Here is a 6,847-nt window from a genome sequence, read left to right as displayed (position 1 = left end):
CATTGTCAGGTTAAGAACAGGGCGACTTTATATAAATTCTAGAAGATAGGGAAAATAGAGTCTAAGAAGTGTATTGTCGAGGATAGGGGGAAGATGTTTTGGCTATATAGATTCGAAATGAAAGAGATTTTAAGTTGAAAGAAGAGCGTTGTTAGTTTTTCTTCGACTTATGAGTTCATAATGGCCCTTGTCACCTTCAACTTTTTATTATGGCACTTGTTTGCTAATTCCTCCTTGTTTATATATTGTAACACTAAATAATGAATGTATATAAATGGCATTTTTTTCTGAATTCATCGTAAAATATTTACTGAGAATAGATTCACAAAATAGATGGATGTTATTTGAAAAAAAACCACTCTAAGTTTCTAGTTGATCATCGAAAAACTCAAGTGAAGCGATATTAAAGGGATTGCGTTCAAATTTAAGATTTTTTGGATAGCGAGAGGGTTGATTGGATTAAGTCCTATTGAAAAATATTCCTCTTAGAAATAACAAAAAGTTCCTTAGTCGAAGCCATCATCCTTTTCTCTTAATTAATCGGGATTGTGCTTCAACCAATTGCAAATTATTATCCAAACCTGGACTGCCATTGTTAATGAGAATAAATGAACAGGAACTTTATATCTTAGTTGTTTTTTTGTGAAATGTTTTTTTGAATTTTTTGGCCATGGTGACGTCTACTTCTTCGACTAGTGATCATTATTAGCCTCGTGTTAGATGGATTTATTTTGTCTCCAACTATTTGCAAAATACCTTATCTTAAATCTGTTAAATTTTATTTCAAGTGGTATTTGATAGATATAATCAATTTAGTCTTTTCTCATTGTTGAAGGCCGTACGGTGACCTATAATTGTTAATTTCTGTGTCATTTTGGTCTCTGGTGGAGAATTGTCTCATTGGCAATCATACAACATCTTTTTTTTATATATATAAACATGAAAGCACGTCTTAATGATAACAATCTGTTGTTAGTTTCTTTGTTTATGAACTAATTTAATATATCCATTATTAATTTCAAACTTGAATGGTCTATCATGTGTTGGTTGAGATCCTTTTTGTTCTTAATATCTCTTCGGCGGCTTTACAACAACACAGCCACCACAGCAACACTGGTTGTTTCCGACGCACCTCGCTGATCCTGCACAGAATTTCTCAACACAGAAAGAAGTGCAACCATCAATATTAAAACCACAGTCCACAGTGGGAAAGCACGTTACAGCAGCTTCAGTATACTTCAATCCTAAATAAAAAAGTAAAATTAAATTAATACTGATTTCCGAGGAAAATTCAAATCGGAAAGTCCCTTATTAAATGGCAAAATCAAAAGCTCATACACATTAAACGAATGTTTAACAACTGTCATATTCCTGTATTGCTACAGGCATTTTCCGATGTAGAAAATGGTGGAATTTAACCTGGTATTAAATCTAGATAGACCTTACACTTTGAAACAACAGTTTAAGTATAAAGTCAATTTCATTTTAAGAAAAGGTTATCATAGTTGCTAAATGAAAACACAGAAATATATCGAAAGCTTGAAACTTTACCTAATAATTTCTCATTTTTTGGCACTATTATACACTCTTCTTGTTGTTGATTTGTTTGCTTTTAATACCGATTAATGAAAGGGTTTGTTTATCTGAAACATTATGTCATATGTCGTTTTTAATTTGCCTCATGTAAGACAAGACATATATAGATTCCACAACTGCAACAAGTGTACTACGATATTTCTCCACTCGAGACAGTTAGGTTTTTTATAATTAAAAAGCAATGCATGCCGAGCAAATATCGTAAAACACGAGTTACAGTGGTGTAATCTGTTTCTCTTATGATTTCTATCCTTCCTTTTCAAAAACTTGAGGAAAGTTTTGTACTTTTGATGTGACGTCATCAGGCATGGCCGTCTTTTTCATGACGTCATGATAAGAAAATTCAGAAGAAAACATGAAAATTTAACGTTACAATCAAATTTTAACCAATCAGATTGGTCACTAGTGAGGAGAAATATTTTTCACACACCGATCAGGACATGTGAAAATTACATAATAATTAGATAAATGTACTTATATAGCCGTCAACATGGTCAATGCAGGAACATAATTTCAGAACGGGATACAATTACTTACTCGTCAATTTTGGTAAATTGTTTTAGTATGGAAATAGTTAACTTACCTGTGAAGCAAATCAATATGCAGCAAAATCCAAGGTAGGCACTCATTATTCAACAGCAATAGTCCTGCAAAGTATTATATGTTATAAATTTAGCAGCTTATTTATATAAATAAGTCAACCAATCGCTCACAAAGAGTGTAAAATAAAAGTAATATTAGAAAAAGCAATATGAAAATGTCACATATCACGATATTAGAATTACTATTAAAGATTAAGACTTAAAATTGCTAAGTTGTTTTTTGTATTCTATAAAATAACGTACACTTAATACACTTAATAGAATTAACACCGATCGACATTTACAAGAAAATAATATCACATGATAATTTGTGTTGATGGTTACATATCTATCTCATTTACCTACCTGTATCTATATCAAACTAAAATTGTTATGCAAAGAAATAGCACGAGGCGTTCTTTATATTGTGCTATAATGAACTTTAACGGAAAATGACATAATTGAAAGTAACGTTCATTCGAGCGATTTTTGTTTAGGGATTAGTCTGATGTCTACGCAGGTATGGGCTATAAGTATGAGAGGATAAACACAGGTACAAACATGTTTTGATTTATTATTTCTAGCTGATATTATGATATTTATTTCTACATGTCTCTTTAATATCGTCATGTCCTTCTATCTGCATATCTCTTCAATATTGTAATTTCTTTCGGCATGTCTCTTTGGTATTGTTACTAACCTTTTGGGTCATGATATTTGTCGGTTCAATGGAATTTGTTTTAATGTTGCCCCTGAGGCAGGTCTTGTATTTTTTTCGTGTCATATCCTAAATAATTTCAATTTAAACGGTAAACAAGATCGAGAAATGGCAATCATGTCTCATTTTTATGATTTAAGTAATAAGATGTCATTTTTAAAAAGTGGGGTCTATAAACTCGTTTTAAAGATAGATCAGTCTTAATATCAAAACCTTCGGAACATACATCTTTTCTCGAAATGTCAAAGACATTCCGAAAAATATAGTTTTAGGTTAGCGACGTCATTACCTCTCTGTAACTGTATCGTATGCCCTTTAGGTATCTTTGTTAATTTTCCCGCCCGTCCGAGTCTCTTTATAGAGGCTGATTTCATTTGTAAAATTAAGAAAACTTAAAATAACGTTCGAAATAAACAGGTGATTGCGTTTCTGCGCTAAGCTTACCCCTCTAAAAGTAAAGTCCCGTTAAACAGCAAGGAAGCTTCTAGTAGATCCAGATATTGTTTACACGGTAGAACTTATAAGGCATCAACATGCTGCAGAATAGGAATTCATTCTGTTTAGAAGGCCTTGTCAACAATGTGCCATTTGTTTTTTTTAGACAAATGGAAAGATGAACAACCTGACATATAAAAAATTTGGTAAACATGACTGTAATAAAGTTCAATTTCTTCTGCAGTATCATATTTCCCCACTTTAGTCCTGCAGATCCGTGACAACATTGTGGGTTCGATAATTAAAGAACTTATTTTGGCATGGTTGTAATTCTGACTGTTTCAAACAACTAGCTCTGAACTCACAATGAACATTCAAAATGGCGAATATTTCAATAATGGCCAACACAAATTATCACGGAAATCAATATATATATATTACTAGTTTGAGGTAACACATTTAACATGAAGGTAAAAAATGACATAGAAGTAGTGCAAGTACATTCTGTTTTGTAGTTTATCAAATTTTTTTATAAGAAATGAATCAAAAGCAGTAGATGTCCCTGATTTTAGTTCAACTTTGTCCTATTCATAGGATTAGTACTGCTTGGTGCTTCGAACAAAACTAGGTATGGACTGACGTTAAAATTTCAATATGTCCGCCATAAGATATCAAAACAATTAATATCCATAAGGTTTCAAATTGTTTTTCGTTTTGAAGGTCCTTCAGTAAGACTAAGTGCATTTTATTACCAAGCGTATGCCACATTTATTTATTAAAGCCAAAAATCAAAAGATTTGTGAGTAACGCATAAACAAGCGTAATCCTTGTACTTTTCTTTGAGAACAGAAGTTTGCGACTTGAGATTATGTACAGACACGTGCGTTATACCAATATTTTAGCTAGAAAAAGATATATATAATGTATACTTTTTGCCTAAAAATCTTTTCTAAATCGGAATCGGAATAGTATACCTTTTGCTAAGCAGGCTTTTATGAGCAACGCCCACATTTATGTTGGTTTTGTAGTTTATAAACTACATTTCCTCAATTTGTCTTTTGAACGGTTATCTAAAAGTTTTAAGCACTGAGGTACATATATATGAACATGACTTTTAATATAAATTTTCTATAATAATCTAAAATTATGTTGAACATACTTCTGTTATTTATATAGACAATAACTGTTTAGTGTCTTCAATTGTCAGCTGTATTTGTACGAGGTTAAGAAACAGGTGCAATGCGAACTTTAGCGCGCTATTACTCCTGTTTTGGGCCTATTACAAATACAGCTTATATTTAAAGACACTAAACAGTTATTGTCTTTATCCTGCAATTATTTCTTTATATTGTTTGTGCTTTGATAGACACCAACATTTACATTTGCATTTAATTTTGATTTAAAATCCCTTGAGGCCCGCGTAGTAATATGAAAATCACACATTCAGCTAAAGACGGGTTCGCCAAAAAAAAGAATCTCGAATAGTCAACACTAATACATCGTTCAAGGTGAGTAATTATCTATTTTAACATAAAAATCAATGTCAACAGTAAAAAGAAATAACAAAACATTGTCCAATTTGAAACAGAAATGTACGGCTTGTTCTACGGTTCAGAATTTTGAACTGAACTTGGCATTCACTTAACATGCATGCTGAAATTGAGATGGATGATTTTGTTACACATGTAAACATTCAAGCTTTGAAATCGATGATTGTCGTCGTAGAAAATACTGATGTTCATGTTTGTCTGTTATCAGAAAATTGGTTTAATTTTATTGCTCAAAAATAATGTTTAAAAAAACAAACAGAACGTATAAAAGTAATCATTAATTCGTATTAGGTTAAATAATACGTCATTGGAATGCAACTGCAATACACATTCTGAGGTCATGCAGGTTCATACAAAACTCGCATAACATATTCCGGCAGTGGGCGGGGCTTTAAAGCGATATTTGTATAGTATACAGATGCAGTATAGCGATCGATATCTGTAGGGCTGTATCTGTAAAGAAAGACATCCAATTGCGGGATACATTGTATACTTTCACCATGATCATACTCATCTTTTATTACTCCGGCATACATAACTGCGGGAAAAAGTGAATGATAGCGTTGGCCATTTCCTCTCACGTGTTCCTATAGTTAGATATTAATCAAAAGACATCAAACATAAAAGGCACCAAATTATTGAATGTGGAGGGACATAATATTTGTTTTCATTCTGTCTGGGTCATTTCTTGTCTTTCATTTTTTTTTAGTGTGATTTGTCGTTACGCATTTTTGTGCTTCTTTGTTACATATTTGTTGCTTTTTGTAGTGATTCAGATTACACCACAATTTTGACTGTTGTGCCCCTAATTTTGACATGTTTACCTACTTTGTCTGTTTGTTTTGTACGCACATAGTTGTCAGTACATTTGAAATTGATGCGACTGTTATGCAAGTGAGAGGTTTAGCTGGCTATAAAATCAGGTTTTAACCACCATTTTCTACACGAGAAAATTCCCGTACCAAATCCGGAATATGACAGTTGTTATCAATTTGTTTGATGTGTTTAAGCTTTTGATTTTGCCATTGGATGAGGGAATTTCCGTTTTGATTTTCCCTCTGAGTACAGTATATTTGTGATTTTTTTTTTTTTTAATATTTTGCAGTTCAGGATGATGATTTCGAAAACCTAAGTGACATACAATGCAATTGGAAATATACAATTTGTAAAAAGGTGCCAACAAAAAAAATTACCAATAGGAACCAAGACATAATTCTTTTGTTTTAAATCTAAATTTATCGTTTCCAGTGTGGAACTTGAATATCAACTTGAAGAAAATGCAATATAGATATTTAAAGTTAGATACCTGAGGTATATTAAACAACATACTATGATTAATTAATTAAGGCTGAGCATACATTCAATTCACTCATCAACATATCCTTTTTTTAATTTCAATAATGAATTCTAATTATAGAAATATACCGGAAAATAAATAAGAAATGAGAGTTACCGTTTTCGTTTTTGGGATACGAGCTGTTGAAATCAACAGCATGATACACCTAAAATACAAAACGTTTATATAGTGTGGCATAAACTAGGACGGGAACGGACATGATTATGTATGCTTTGTTCATTGGTCGGACATTTGTTTCAGGATATGGGGTATTTCTGTTTAAGGAAGGCTGATTACATTTAACGGAAACATAATGGATGAACATATTTATTCTTCTCAGTCGATTGAGGACTTGTGATATTAATCTATCATTTGATAATTTGATCACAGGATTTGTGAAGACTATAAATATTATTTATACGTTTTTTGTTACGAAGCACAAGAACCCTGTTTTATAATTTTACGTGATCTTAAACTGTTAATACATTGATAATAAACGTTCAAAATTTATAAAACCTGGTCTTTTTAAAACTAAGTCATTAATTCCATAGCGATTGAAAAAAGTTAAAAAAGATTACAAAAAGAGAGACTCATACCGATACAAATTAAACATATTTAGAACGACCTGCAT

The 6,847-nt window shown here is 31.8% G+C and overlaps 1 long non-coding RNA gene across 2 annotated transcripts; it reads right to left on the bottom strand.

Annotated features, from left to right (window-relative positions):
• Positions 1–810: 810 nt before the first annotated feature.
• Positions 811–2,669, bottom strand: LOC134681229 (uncharacterized). 2 transcript variants are annotated; one of them, XR_010100578.1, is made up of 3 exons: positions 2,544–2,669; positions 2,180–2,243; positions 811–1,244 (listed from the first exon to the last, which is right to left on the bottom strand). It is a non-coding gene; the product is annotated as an uncharacterized LOC134681229 (long non-coding RNA). The 2 variants fall into 2 exon arrangements; XR_010100579.1 differs by lacking the exon at positions 2,544–2,669 and adding an exon at positions 2,442–2,470.
• Between the last annotated feature and the right edge of the window lie 4,178 nt (positions 2,670–6,847).

Source organism: Mytilus trossulus, chromosome 8, assembly GCF_036588685.1.
Source record: "Mytilus trossulus isolate FHL-02 chromosome 8, PNRI_Mtr1.1.1.hap1, whole genome shotgun sequence".
NCBI classification, from domain to species: domain Eukaryota; kingdom Metazoa; phylum Mollusca; class Bivalvia; order Mytilida; family Mytilidae; genus Mytilus; species Mytilus trossulus.
This window is presented reverse-complemented; position numbering and strand designations above follow the sequence as displayed.